Source organism: Pinus tabuliformis, chromosome 2_2, assembly GCF_031772625.1.
Source record: "Pinus tabuliformis cultivar Carrire ecotype Pingquan chromosome 2_2, CPIR1, whole genome shotgun sequence".
Classification (NCBI taxonomy): domain Eukaryota; kingdom Viridiplantae; phylum Streptophyta; class Pinopsida; order Pinales; family Pinaceae; genus Pinus; species Pinus tabuliformis.
Genome location: NC_142300.1, coordinates 16,318,983 through 16,335,369, shown reverse-complemented (window position 1 = coordinate 16,335,369; position 16,387 = coordinate 16,318,983).

The following is a 16,387-nucleotide window of genomic DNA, read 5'->3' as shown; positions in this document are numbered from 1 at the left end:
AATCCTTTCATGGATTCAAAAATCCATTGAAGTTACTAAGGCTTCAAGAAAATAACACAAAGAAAAAGTGCTTGCATACGAGTCAAATAGTCCTTGTTAAATTTATAATTGCCTTTAGAGAAATTATAGAATACTAAAGGAAATCACGGTTTTATCAATCATGGGCTAATCATAGGTTAAGCCACTTAATAACAGAGTTAGTATGTGGGGTAAGTGTTAAGTTAGGGATTAGTGATTGATCATGCACGACACCCATCATCAGGTTGTAACTCCTTGGAGGTTGGCGCTACTAATGGAAGGTGCGTGACGGGATATTTTTTGTCACATGACGAAGAGATTTTCGTTACATCATGCCCATTTTCAAGCGGTAACATTTTAGAGAAGTGGCATTATGACAGAAGGAATGTGATGGGATGACCTCTTGTCACATGGAGCGTAATTTTTGTCATGTCGTTCCTAGTTTGGGTCTAGACCTCCTTTGTGTTAGCGTGATGGCACATTGACATGGAGGCCTAGTGGAAGGATAAGTGTGGATCCACCCTTGAAATATTATATGATGTTAATTCATGGAAATACATGGAGGACTAGGACCCCACAGGACCCTAGCTTATGTTGAGGTGACAGATGTGACGTAGACTATATGAACTACATGGATGACATGAGGGATGATAATGTGAATTGAACGTTGACACGATACCTACTAGCATGACACCTAGTAGACAGGGTTGGACTTGTTGGATGACCAAGTAACCAGTTCTTAGGTGACATGTGGCACCTTCATAATATGCCACGTGGCATGGTCATTTCATCATGACATCAGTGTGACATTCGCAGAGTAGGGTGCACACACTTTACAGAAAGTGCTTAACATAAATCCTTCCATTAGTTGACAAAGGTCGCACCCTTTGTTTGGAACTCAACTCCATTGCACCCTTCTCGGGTTTGGGTGGAATGGTGTTGGTATGTTGATGATGATGGGTGTGCTATGATGTGGCATATGACGTGACAGTGCCATGTATGTCACTTAGCGAGCCACGTGGATGGTTGGTTGATGTGGCAAGAGAGTAAAAATTTGAATATTTAAACAACCATAAATTTTGATCCAGGCATCACATCATGATAGAAATTATATCTCTGGAAAGCTCTTGACGATTCAGTCGTGATGGTAGAATTTATTTTGTGTTTCAAGGAAGTTGTAGAATGTGGATTTTTGTGACCTCGACTTCATAATAGACCTTGGATATTAGGTAAATTTTGATGTAACACCTTCCACTACTCAAGAATAACCCAAGCGGGTGGGAGGGTGCATTACAAAGTAGTATTAGAGCATGGTTCAACATTGGACATACAAAGGCTCAATGCACACACATCAGGATTGGTATCTAATTTGTTAGCTTCCTTTCTATCACATATATGTGTTGACTTTAAACTATAGTTGATATAATGTTTTATTTAACAAAATTACTATCAAGAGAATTCAGCATGTGCCTAGGGGGAGCACGATCAGTGTTCACATTCAGCAGTTCAGATATGGAAGCCTTCATTTTGGTCATCCCTTTACCCTTGATCTCAAAGGGGGAGAATATCTTGGTCTGCCCTTTTCCATTGATGTCAAAGGGGGAGAGTGTCTTGGTGTTGCTTAATATTGCTTGATATATCTAACAGGTTCTATAGCGTGAAGTAATCAACACCAATATGATTTCCATCAAGTCCAAAGGGGGAGGTTGTTAGCATTATGATGCATCTGTTGTACTTGATGACAACCCACTTGTAGCAGAACAACTCACTTGTATATGGTAACTATATGAATATACAGGAAAGATATACAAGTGAGTTGTTCCGCTACAAGTGGGTTGCCATCAATTACAACACATGCATCATAATGCCAACAATATCCCCCTTTGGACTTGATGGCAAGCATATCGGTGTTGATTACTTCAAGTTGTAGAACCTGTTAGAAATATCAGGAAATATTAAGCAACACCAAGACACTCTCCCCCTTTGACATCAAGTCCAAAGGGAGAGATTGTTGGCATTATGATACAAGTGTTATCCTTGATGGAACCTCACTCACGGGTCAGTTTAGTTTTGATGAAAGGCAACACACAATGTAACAGGTCTCAGGTCCTTTGGAAGAAGCTTGATCACTTAAAGGATGTCCGTAGTAAAAATGGGAAAGAAGCAAAAGAAGAAAGCACCTCAAAAGAAGAAAACATCTCAAAGGAACTGTGACAATGGGAGAGACGATTGGCCATTATGTGGAAGCAACTCTTCAGATTTAGAATCACCTCATAATGAAGATGAAAAAGAAAAAGAATTATCAGGTGAAAGAGAAAGAAATCAAATAGAGGCAGAATTTAAAAAGCTAACAGACACAGTTAGAGATCAAAAAGATCTAATTGACAAAAGGGAATGTTCCTACAAAGAAGAAGTTACTAGGTTAAAATCTCAGTTGGACGAAGGAAACAAAGTAAGGAAGTAGTACAAGGAAAAGGAAGATCAATGTCAAAGGTTGCAGGATGAAGTAAAATCATTGAGAAATGAAGTAAATGAAAAGGATAGAACAATCAAGAAACTTATAGAAAGATCTAGTTACTATAAAAGTCTTGAAGCTGAGATGGTCTCTCTAAAAGAAGAAAATTCAAATAAGAAGAATGAAGAACTACTGCAAGCAGATGAAGAACAGAAAATGAGATTCTCAAATTAAGGAAACAAGTGGAAGAAGGTAGAAAGGCTGATGAAATCATGAAGAATCTATATCTAGAAAAGGAAGATAAATATCAAGTTGAAGTAAATATCTTAAAAGGTAAATTAGAAGAAAAGGATAAACTGTTACGATTTGAAGATAGTACTAATATTTTGAATAACATTCTTAGTAGTCAAAGGTTTCCTATCATCAAATAAGGTCTTGGTTTTCATGGAACTATTGAAGGTGAATCTAGCTCACAAGATGAGGCTAGGAACTATAATAAAATATCTGAAATGCATAACAAGGAGATGAAAGGTCAACCCCATCAACAACCAAGGAAAGAAAGACTTCAAAGAAAATAATTTACTCCTAACTATGGAAGTGATAATCAGTTCTTTCCTCTGATGAATAATGTTGAATGATTTGTATGTCATAATTTTTTACATATTGTAGCAAGATGTAGAAGTAGAATGGTTCAAGCTAATAACTGTCACACAGAAAGATCATCAGCTTCCAGGTACTTTAAGGGATATTGTTTTTCTTGCAATATGTTTGGTCACAAAGCCATTGATTGCTTCAAAAGGAATATGAAACATATAAGATGTTATGCTTGTAACAAGTTTGGGCATATAGCAGAATAATGCAGGAGCAAATTTTGCCCAACATACCAAAAGGAGAAAACATCGTCACACTCCAAGGTATGGAAGAAGAAGGAATCACAGTTAGAAAGATGTGGGATAGCTCAGTATATAGACAAAACAAACTCAAGAGGAACTGAAAGTATGAAATTTCAGTGTTCTAATTCTCATATGTAGTTATCATGAAGACAAGTCACGTATATACGCGAGTTAGAAGCTGCACAGTTGCATATATGTTGGATTAATGAATAAGTTGTGGGAAAGACTTAGAAAAGGTATTTGATATGGTTCAATCAATTATCAATTGTATTTTCTGTCTTGATGATTGATGATTACAGTCTATGGATGTTATTTGGAAGTTCTTTTAATCCTCATAAATGGTTGATGACTTGATGTATTACTGGTTGATGATGATGCCTTGATGATTCTTACTGATATATGCAATGATCAAATCTGATAGTGAACAGTTGGCATAGGTTCAAGGGGAGAATATGCTATGATTCTAATAATGCATTGTTGGAATTATGTTTAGAAGTCCTTGGTACATAATGATTCTTATCAATGGTGAGGATGCTTATGTTGATGAAGTTTTTAAATGATACATCATGCTTTGTTGCAGTCAGGAGTTGCCTATGATGAAATCCTAGATGATACTTATATTGCTTGAGCCACATAGTTGTTACTCAGATCATATTTATGGATGATTGTGGATGACTCTTTTGATAATGCATACAGTACATATGGTATGTTGCTTACATGGTGATATTCATAAGGACAAGGAGAAGAACAAAGCTTGAGTACACAACTTCATTATTTGATAAGTGTCATTTCTTTTATGTTGTTGTCATCATGCCTTCAAAGATGCATAAACTTCATATGGTGCAGTTATGGATGAGGATTCATATAGTTCTTGGCTCTCACATGGTTGAGGATTGTTGTTGTTGATGGTATCAAGAAAGCTTGACAAATGACTATGAGCTCATGGTTTTCTAGATACATATTGCTATCTCTTTGATGGATACACATTATGTTGGATACATGGATGATTACTTAAGTTGCATATTGATAAATATTGTTGGTTTGCCAAGAGAATGGTGTTATTGTAGGTCACTTAAAGACATAGCTAATTGAAGACATGGATATTCAGAGACATAGCTTACTTAATCACATAATGATGATGACTTCCTACTTTATGATGATAGGTTTGATATTCAAATATGTAGATTATCATGGTTGATGCTTATTAGATGTAGGATGTTCCCTAGTGATGATACATGGTTGATATATTGAGGGTTCTTGTGGAAAGATCATGTAGTTCTTGATGATGATGTTATGATCATAGATGATGACTATGGTGTTTTCACATACATATGATATGATGTGAATGATTTTGTGGTAATGCTTGGACATGGAAGGTTATGATAAGGCTCTTACTACTAAGGAATCGAAGCTAGTTGATCTTGATGAGATCAAGAGTATGAGTTGATATCTATATGCGGCATACTTTGTCACAGATTGATGATATTTACATTGTCATATCTTGGGAACTGATTATGGACATATACAGGTTGTTGGTCTGGATGTTGCTGACAGATGCTTATGGTACATATCATATATGGTGTATGATAGTTGCTGGTAACTATCATGGTCTTGTTTAGATATTTGGTGTTTGTTATAAATGTCATGTATATCAATTGATGTAAAGGTCATGTAAAAGCCCATGATGTAATAATATGTCTCTATCTGTCATAGTCTTTTAATGAGTCCTTTTTGGTCATATGATGTAATTTGTACCCCCACTATGCATGGGAAGGATGATGTAATAATTGTTATATTTCAGTCATGTATAAACAATTGGTATATCCCCACTTGGTTGGGTGGATGATTCAAATTTGGTATATCCCCACTTGGTTGGGAGATTGATGTATGTATGAGTCATTGGTGATAGAAAGGTCATACTCACATAGTTGAGTTATAGAGTCATGTTATTCTTTTGAAAAATATTTATGCAGACTCTGCATGTGCTCATGGGGAGCATGGATAGTATAACGCACCTCATCATGTACTAAGGGGGAGTTTGATCAAGAGAATTTAGCATATGCCTAGGGGGAGCACGATTAATGTTCATATCTAGCAGTTCAAATATGGAATTCTTCATTTTTGTCATCCCTTTGCCCTTGATCTCAAAGGGGGAGAATATCATGGTCCGCCCTTTGCCCTTGATCTCAAAGGGGTAGAGTTTCTTGGTGTTGCTTAATATTGCTTGATATATCTAATAAGTTCTACAACTTGAAGTAATCAACACCAATATGGTTGCCATCCAGTCCAAAGGGGGGGATTGTTGGCATTATGATGCATGTATTGTACTTGATGGCAACCCACTTGTAGCAGAACAACTCACTTGTATATGGTAACTAGATGAATCTACAGGAAAGATATCAGATGTGACAGAATGCATGGCAGTTGTGTTTACAGATGTGACAAAATGCAGGGCAGTTCATTGTACAAAAAGAGCGTATACACACGGGTTCACTGTACAAAAGGAGCGTATACGTATGCATGCACTTTCACAGAGGAAAAGCGCTTATGGGGTGGAAAATCAAGGTTTTGGTCCGAGGTATTGGTCTGAGGTTTTGGTCTGGGGTAACGGTACGAGATTTTGGTTTGAGGTATTGGTCCAAGGTTTTGGTGTGAGGTTTTGGTTTGAGGTATTGGTCCAAGGTATTGGTCTGAGGTTTTGGTCCAAGGTATTGGTCTGAGGTTTTGTTCTGAGGTATTGACATAGGATCTAAGTATATAAGAAGGAGAAGATCAAAAGGCTAAGTGCACAAGTAATAAATATCTTATGAAGTGTTATATCAAAAGCAAATATGTATGTTATGGGTTTCTAATGCTTTTCTTGATCTAGACTAATTATGCACTTGAGTGTTTGATGATGGATAAGATCTAATGATGCATCGGGATCATAATGACTTATCATTATGTTATCTGATAATGGATAGACTAGATCTGAGTGCTAACAAATGTTTTGTCATTTATATTTTATGATATGGGTATGTTTGAAGTTTGGAATAACTTTGAAGTTATAAGTTATTATTTGCATACTTGTATGATGGTTCGCCTTGGTGAAGGCGCATATACACGCTGGTTCGGCACTTCCAAGTAGCATATGCATAAGAAAATCTTGTTGTTCAGGGATGATTGATCTATCTGATCAGTGCTATTGTGTTACTGTTGTTTGTCAATGATGTCTTCTTAGATTTGAAAGTAAAATTAAATGCATAAGGAGATTGAGTATGATTTATTGATTGATTAAGTGAGAAGAGTGATATTTACTATTGTCTGTTTAGATATCTATAATTTGACAGTAGATCTTCAGATTGTTACTGGTTGGTACAGTTATGATTCAAAGGTTTTATGATTTAATATCTTTAGAGGTATATGTAGGTTGGGCTAAAGGATGTAGCGTATACACCAAGGATGGCTTAATTGAAGGAGAATATACATTATGACACATGACTTTTTATGTTATAGATGGTTTGGGTTGTTGATGCAGTGTTCTAGGTTTAGATCTATGTACTAGCTACAATGATCTGTCTATTCTAGTTGATTGGTTGAATTTGACTAAGTTTGAATGAATGGTTGATTTAGTTGTGATTGTTTGATTCTATATGTCAGAGGTTTCATTGAATGATTGATTCAGTTGTGTCAGAGGTTTAGTGATTGTTTGATTCAGTATGTCAGAGGTTTCAGTAATTGATTGATTCAGTTATGGTTGATTCATAGACTAATGATTGGGTTTCAGTTATATCAGAGATTGATGATCGCGTTTCAGTGATTGGTTGATGAAGATGTATTTGATGGATGTATTGCAGTGGTGATTGATTTTTAGCTTCAACGTTATTGATGGGTCCAGTATGAAAATTTGATGAATTATGGCCTACATATTGTGTTGTTGTGTACCAGGAGTATCTAGTATGAAAATTTATGAAATGTGGTCCCTAGAGGATATTGAGGGTTGGATCCTTCAGTGAGGAAGTTGAATCTTCCTATCAGTAGTGGCTGGTGATTTGATCAGGGGGTTCGAGCTCCCTTCCAGTAGCAGCTGGAAAACAAGTGAAGATTGCAGCCTTCTATAGGTCGACGCCTACGTACTAGTAAACATATCGGCTAGTACAAGAGCTAGGGGGTTGTAGCTCCCTTCGAGTAGAGACTGGAGAACGAGAGAAGGTTGTAGCCTTTTGCAGGCGGGTGCCTGTGTACTGGAATGAGTCTGCACCAATACAATATTGTAAACATATTATTTTTTATATTAAAAGAAGACAGAGACAACAACAGCAGGTGGTTTTTCTCCCACATTGGGTTTCCACCTTAAATCTTGGTGTTCATGTGTGTTGCTTATGTGTGATGGTTTATTCTGTTATTACTGCACATGGTTATTTTTTAATGTTTAATAAAGTACTGATGCACTGATTAAAGATGAACATATGATGAATTAACTTAATCATAAGTTCACTGGATATATGATGGTTTCCTTAAGAACAGTTGTGTGCACATGCTAGTGCCCTTCACTGAAGCAGCATATATAAATATGATTATGGAAATGAAAATTTTATTGATTTACAAATACTGATTCACCCCCCTCTCAATATTATTACCAACACTCAGATAGTTTCACCTCAATATGCTTATTGTAAAAAAGCCAAGGTGATGTGTAATTGTGCTTATATTTCAATTGTTGTTGGCTTCGATCAGTGAATTTAATTTTGAGCTGATAAATCACATCAATGGAAAATAAATTAAAGTGGAAGATGCACTCAGTAGGAGTCTACAAGTGGTTCATTTGGAAGCCTTGAGTAGTTGTGTAATTGACATCAGGGAAAGGATTAAAGAGGCATTGTCTCATGATGAAAACTACTAACATGTAAAGAAATGTTTACAGAAAGGGATAGAGCGCTTTATGAGTAAGAACTACCAACTCACTGATGATGTCATGTCATTGTTAAAGAACATAAAATATGTGCCTGATGTAGATGATTTGAGGAATCTCATCATGGATGAATTCCATAAAAGACCTTACTCATTTAATCCTAGTTATTAGAAGATGATAAAATCCATAAAGGAAATATATTATTGGCCAATATTGAATAAGGATGTTGTTGAATATATTTCCAAGAGTTTGGAGCGCCAACAAGTAAAGGTAGAATGTAGGCATCCAGTAGGATTGTTGCGACCAATTCCAATCCCTGACTGGAAGTGGGAATTCATATGCATGGACTTCAATATGGGATTTCCAAAGAAATCTAAATAACATGATTCCAATATGGTAGTGGTGGACAAGATAAGTAAGGTACATCACTTCATAGTTGTCAAGTCCACTCACAAAGCTATTGATATAGTCCATATATTCATGAATGAAATATTTATACTTCATGGTGCACCTAAGAAGATTATATCAGATCGAGATGTTAATTTTACTTCTAAATTTTGGAATTCATTCTTTTCTACTTTCGGAAACCAAACATATTTTAGTAATTCTTATCATCCTCAAATAGAAGGGTGGATGGAAAGAGTGAACAAAATTTTGGAGGACATGCTCAAAATGTGTGTCATGCATCAGCCAAAGAAATGGGAATATTTCCTACCATTTGTGGAGTTTACATACAATAATGGATATCAGGAGTCACTAGGGATGAGTGTTTTTGAGGTATTTTATGGATGCAAATGCAACACCCCTATTAGCTAGGATGACCCAGTAAATAGAGTAGCTCTTGGGCCTGATATGTTGAAGGAAACGGAGAAGGAAGTGGTCAAGATCAAGAAAAAATTAAAGGTGGCCCAGGATATGTAAAAGAGTTATGTAAACCAGAAAAGGATGCATAAGGAATTCCAAGTCGGAGAGAATGTGCATCTTTGCATCAAACTAAGGAATAAATCACTAAAAGTGGGGTCTTGTGCCAATTTGGAACCCATATTTTTTGGGCTATTTCAGATCTTAGAAAGATTGGGACCATTCGCCTATAGATTGGCCTTACCACCCATAATGAATGCACATAATGGTTTTCACATTCCTTTGCTTAATAATTATGTACACCTTGCTAATCACATCATTGATTTGCCTGTGATGTAGGTGGAACCTCTATGCATTAAAGTAGGTCAAGGTGCAATGGAAACACTTTGGACCTAATGAAGCCACTTGGGAGATGGCAGAACAAATGAGGGTGTTATACCCATTTTTTTTTTATGAATAAATAGACGTAAGAGTTGTATATAAAGCTTGGTTTTTTGTTTTTTCTCTCTAGTTACAGAGAACACTAATGATGGTGTTCCCTTTAAGAGGGTGGGGTTTGTAACACCCCTTCTATGCACCCCTGATTTTGTAATGTTAAATAATGATGATGGTTGCAAAGAAATTTTAATTTCTTGGCTTCCCTGAAGAATGGGGTGATGGATCCATGATGTGAGGGAAAACAATGAGTGGTGTTGGTAATTGGCACCATCGCCTACAGCTGGCTAACAATGATTGGTAGAGGATATTCCCACATTTACTGCTTCCATGACATGAAGAAAAGGGGAAGTGAATAGTCCCATGGGGACATGAAGATTGTGAATAAAAGAGGGAAGAATGCAATAAAAATAGAATTCATTTGAACAACAGAACATTAGACCAACAACATGTGAGAGAATGGGAAAGTTAGACATCACATGGGAGAACGTTGAAGAAAGAAGGAGTTTTGTAACACAAGAGCATGAATTTTGGGCACTGGAGAAATCCTACTGAGGTTTATGGGATGTGATTCCCTATGTTTATGTATTGAAGTTGTGGATTGTGTGTGTCTAACCTTAGAAGGATCAGTGGAAGGTTCATAAGAGACAGTTGGGTGAGGGGTGCTTGATGTATGGATGATAAACCACTAAGTAAGGTAGAAATTCACTAGGGTGATTTTTGAAATGGCTAATAAACCATTAAGTGCTTTCTAATAGTGATAACAAACCACTTAATGCTTGTCAAGTAAGCTAATAAACCACTTGAAATTTGAGCTATACATTTCTACAGTGCTTGCCATGAGGATATAGTTGATAAACCAACTAAAAAGTGATCCCATACTCCTAGAGCTGATCATTATTCTAGTTGATTCTAATTGAAAATCCTTTGGATCATGGATCTATCTCAAGGGTGGATAATTTCAAGAAAGACTATGGTGCAACTGGCCTATGTTCGGATGGAGAGTTGAAGTCCCAAATTTAGTTTCAAGCTTTCTCTAGGCATTTACATAAGTGGCATGGATAGTGTATTATGGACCTAGAATAATTACCTAGGTTGGTATGTTAATGAATAATGAATGGTTATGTTTTATCTTGAATGGTCATTGGAAATTGTTGCATGTCCTTGATAGGCATAAACCTTGATGTTCTTTGTCTAAGTTGGAAAGACTAGCTTTATGTGGATGTTATGACTATTTTGTATATATATATATATATATATGAAAATGTGACTATTTTTATGAAGACATGCAGACTACTGTAGGTAATAGTGCCTTGATGGTTGACATGCTTATAAATTGTAATGGTTCATTGTTCTTACTTAATAGTGATATGTACTCCATTTATGTATAGGATGAAATATGCATTGTATATTATAATATTGCAAGAGTTATAGAACTTTGTGGTAAATGGATGCAAATGGTTGTATCCTTAACTCTCTAAATGTTTATCATTATAATGCATGATCTCTCATTAAATTTTATGTCCCTTCCTCGCAATCATTTCCTTATGTTTGATTATGGTGTTTCTATATTGAATTTATAGAGCATGGCTAGCTATGGAATAGTTGTATGTTGATTCCAGATGGTAGGCATGTTATTAAGTTTGTGAAGCCTTTCATAGCTTCACAAAGCCATTGAAGTTCCTAGGAATTTGAGTAGAGAATGTAAAGCAAAAAGGCTTGCATACAAGTCAAATAGGCCACGTTAAATTTATAAATGCCTTCGGAAAAAATATAGAATACTGGATGAAATTTTGGTCTTCATTATTGGTTGGTTAATCACAGGTTAAGCCACTTAATAACAAATTTAGTAGGCATTATAAGTGTTAATATAGGAATTAGCAGTTAATCTTGTGCCATACCCACTGTTAAGCTATAAATCCTTCGAGGTTGGCACTACTGACAAAAGGCGCATGATGGGGTTTTTTTTGTCACATGATGGAGATATTATTCATTGTGTCATGTCCATCATCAAGCAGTAACTTGTTACAGAAGTGGCACTATGACATAAGGCATGTGACAAGACAACCTCCTGTCACATGAAAAAGTGTAAGCTACATTGTGTTGCACACTTACATGGAGGCATGGTGGAAGGAAAAGCATGGATCCACCCTTGAAATATTTTAGGACGTGAATTCATGAAAATACATGAAGGATGAAGACCTTATGGGACCCCATCTTATGCTGAGGTGGCAGACGCCACGTAGAACAAATGGACTATGTGGATGACATGAGTTCTGATGATGTGAATGCAATGTCAATGTGGTGATTCCATGGCGTGACACATGGGAGGCGTTGTTGGACATGTTGTATTGTAAAGTGACTAGTTTTTGGTTGACATATGGCACCCTTTGAGGATGCCACATGGCGTAGTGATGTCATTGTGACATTAGCAAGGTAGGGTGAGTGTCCTTGACAATAAGTGTGTAACAGAGATCCTTCTTTTAGTTGATGCAGGTCACACCCTGCATTTGGCACCTAGCTTCGTTGCACCCTTCTCGGCTTTGAGCACGATGCTACTAGTGAACTGATGAGGAAAAGTGTGTTATGATGTGGAAGACGATGTGGTAGAACCACATATGTCACTTGGTGGGCCACGTGGATAGTTGGTTGATGTGGCAAGAGAGTTAAAAATTGAATCTTTAAATAGCCACAACTTTTGATCTGTGCTTCGGATTGCGATAAAAATTATATCATCGAAAATATCTTGACAAGCTAGTTGTGATGGTGGCATTTGTTTTTTGTTTCAACGAAGTTGGAAAATAAGGATTTTTGTGACATCATCTTCATAATATACCTTGGAGATTGGGTAAATTTTGATGTAACACCTTCCACTACCCAATAATAACCCAAGGGGGGTGGGAGAGTGCATTACAAAATTGAATAATTCTACAATTTCTTTAATCTTCTTTGTGTCATATTCCCTAATCCAATATATCAATGTGGTTATTTGAATTCTCTAGTTTCTCTATGTTTTAATATTGAAATATTATTCAACTCTTCTATGAGAGTGGTCTTCTAGGAGGAATACCTTTAAGCAGTCACACATCAACTTTTGTAGGTGGTTGGACCACCTAGCCTTTATAGATAGTACATAGAGTTTATATCCATATTGCCCTTTTATTTCAAGACCTACGATGTCATTATATATAGATCACATTGTCATCAAAAAACATAGTTGCACTAAATTAAGTATGCCAAATAACATTATAGATATACACAAATCAATAAAGATGTGTACCAAAGTAAATTTCTAGTCCGATATAATCATAAATGGTGTGCACACACATGCCATATAACATAAAATATCTCTACATTGGGATGGGTCTTGATAAATCATATACATTTATCATTTCCTATAATTGCTTAAATTTTTTGATCAATGGTTGGAGGTAAACATCCATTCTCTTCATTTGTTTTCTACTCAAGACTATAAGATCTAGCATAAGATGTTCATTATTTAGAAAAATCCATGGGGGATATTGTTAATAATCATTACTATTATCCAAAAAAAATAGTTGGTGTTTTGGAAGGAATACATGTTAACTACATCCATGGTTATGCTCAATCGAATTCTCTATACCTTATCCTTGAATCTATAAATTTGTGTATCCTCTATATTCTTTGTGGCTATTAAATCCACCAGGATTCACATAACTCTTGACTCATTTCTATGTCCAGCATGCCACCCCTTAAAAAACGGTTAATTGTTTGTAATGAAAGAGTCTTTGAATCCTTGGAATTATAAGAATGTGCCTCGATATATTATGAGGAGGACCATGTGCCTTATCCTTATTTTTTATTCATAGTACCTTCCATGCCCATATTCTACAAATATCCCATTTTTGCGTATTTTTATCTATATAGAATATAATCATTTGAGCATGTGTGGTATGATATGTACTCAACACCCAATAGAAGGAGACGGGTTGGTCAATTTAAGATGAAACTTAGTTTATGTGCCTTCGAAATTATAAAAAAAGCAAAATATGGAATGTTTGTACTGTATTTTTAATGTCACCTATTGGATTATTTACTACCATGGTAAGTATTATGGCATCAACTTTGGGTAATCGATCATTAATATAATGGGACAATGTCGCACATTAGAGAGTTCTCCTTCAACCCTTTAAATTTTGAACAACCACATGATATTGGGATATAATAAAGGAGATCTAATTCATGGTGTAGTACCATTGACCTAGGTTGGTTGTTGGAAGATGGCATGTTACAATTAGCAAGGTAAAACGAACATCTATTTTATCAAACATCTACTTGTAGTTTTTGCTCTTGATAAGATCTTGGGGAATTTTTCAACTAGTGGAATATATTACACATCTGAAATCAATATTGAATCATGATCATACAAAATTTCATGAATGATTATTCAAATGCATGTGCATAAATAACATCAATTCAATCAACTAAATTAACCATAAATAAAATTTGGACTTACTACAAACAACGGGGTAGAACTTGAAGAACTTGCAACGATATAAACTAAATTTGAGTCTAAAGAATTGGCCATTTCATATTATAACATTATTTCCTTGAATTTGAGCCAAAACCATCATCGATTAGTATAAATTCTTAAAATGTAGTTTTGGAAGCATAGAAAAACTAGTTCTGAACAAAATTTCAAAATGCTTTTAAATTTTATCAATGATTTATTTTGGGATGCAATGGCGCACTAAATAATGAAACACATCAAAGAGTAAACTTAGTTTTTACTTTCACAAAGAAAATCCTTCGCAAAAATTTTATCCTAGAGTTTTGCATTTTTATTTTTCTACTTAATTTTTTTAGCAATGTGTTTTCACTTAAGAAGCATAAAAAAGAGCTTTGCACTATATGGTGCCCCAAACAAAATAAGTTGAAAAAAGTTAGCTTGTGTGTTTATCACTGATGGAACAAAATATACAATGGAAAAATGAGCTAAATTTTCATTTTTCTAAATGTGTGTTTATAAATGACAATCGTAATCATTTTTTTCTTTTTATTACTAGCAAATTGTGCAAATGTTTTTTGACTAGAAATTTGTGGAAGAGAACTTTACTAGCAAAGACTTTGGAGTGGGTAGATTTTTTGAAGAGAAAAAATTATAATGGATCAATATCGAGGTCATACACATATATAGAGGATAAATTTTTAGGTATGTGACTTAATTCTATTAATCATCTCAATCTTTCCTTTATTTATTCAAGTATTTTTCACTACATTCTCAAGAAAATAGAAGGGAAATTTATTTTTTTAGATATAATAATAATCCTTATTTCATTCTTTCACAAAACTTTAAAGGGGATATTTGTGTAAGATATATTTACCAACAAGTATTTGTTGGAAACAATGTTTAATACTGAGAGGGGGGGTTGAATCAATATTAAGGCTAATTTCAACTTTCAATTCCAAATTATATTTTCACATTCAAACTTTGAAACCATTATATGTGCAACCAACATCATATCATGTGCAACAAATTAAATCATATCACATATACATAAACCACAATATCATAAGTAGCAAACACATGGAACAAAAAATATTTAATGTGGAAACCCAAAAGGGAAACACCACCAATCTTTGTTTTATGATGTAAATATGAGCTCCTACTCTATTACATCAATTTTTGGGGAGCCGCCACTCACAAGAAGCACCAAATCCCTTTGATTGTTTTCTAGCACCCACTAGTGGGAATACCCAACTCCCTTCATGGGATACACTTAATCAACTTACCAGAAGCGTCAATTGAAGAATCAACTTCATGGATTTGTTGAAAGCACCAAATTGCAGCTTCATGGATTTGACATAAGAACCAACTTGCAGGAGGCACCAACCTCCAATATTTCTTCAGACACCCACTAGATTTAATCTCAACTCCCTATTTGTTGGCTTCAACCCACACTCAATAAGGAAATATTTGCTCACTGATTTTGGCACTCACTCTACCTGGTTTTAACTCTACATTCATCAACTTGGCCCTCTTTTTTGAGTAGCATACACTTACACTTCTCCTCACTCTTTATCCGTTACTATGTAGCAAAACTTTGTTATGTAATCTCAATGCTCATATATTCAACATGATTAACAACTCCCGATCATCTTCAGTGTAGGAAATCTTGGCCTTTATTACCAGTGCACTTACACACCAAAGCTCTCAACTCATCTCTCAGCAATGTTGCCTTACCCCACACCCTCTTTGCATAAATCCAATCCTCTATTTTTTTCCTATGTTACACATAGAGCAATGTTTCTTATGTCAACTCATCACTTTTCCCAAGTGTACTCTTGTATGGAATACCATTATGTTGTTACATCTAATTACTCATCCATTGCAGAAGAATTAAATCATAGAATGAGAACTTTATGCTTTACCATGCTGAAAATCAATTCTTAGTCCATTTATACACTTCAAAAAGTCCATCCATGTTTATTAATTGAACATAGTGCTTAGAATGTACTTCAACATGGCTCACTCAACTATGGTCAAATCTCCATTAGTCCCAGGGCTATCTTTTTCTCATTTAATTCTTCATGGGATGCAAGAAAACTTAGGGATGGAATTTTTTGTTTGATTCGGGCTCATAAATTCACTCGACACATTGTCATCCTTTCTATTTCGTTCTCCTAGCATTGACAAACTTCCTTAGCATTAGTTTTTCCATTAACACCAATTTTTTCAAGCCTAGTTTTCGACCCATTTAATGCCTGCTTAATCCAATTATGGCGAATAGCCAATTTTTGCATAAATACAAGTGTGTTGTTAACTTGTTCAAGTTCACATGTGCTTAGAGTGTA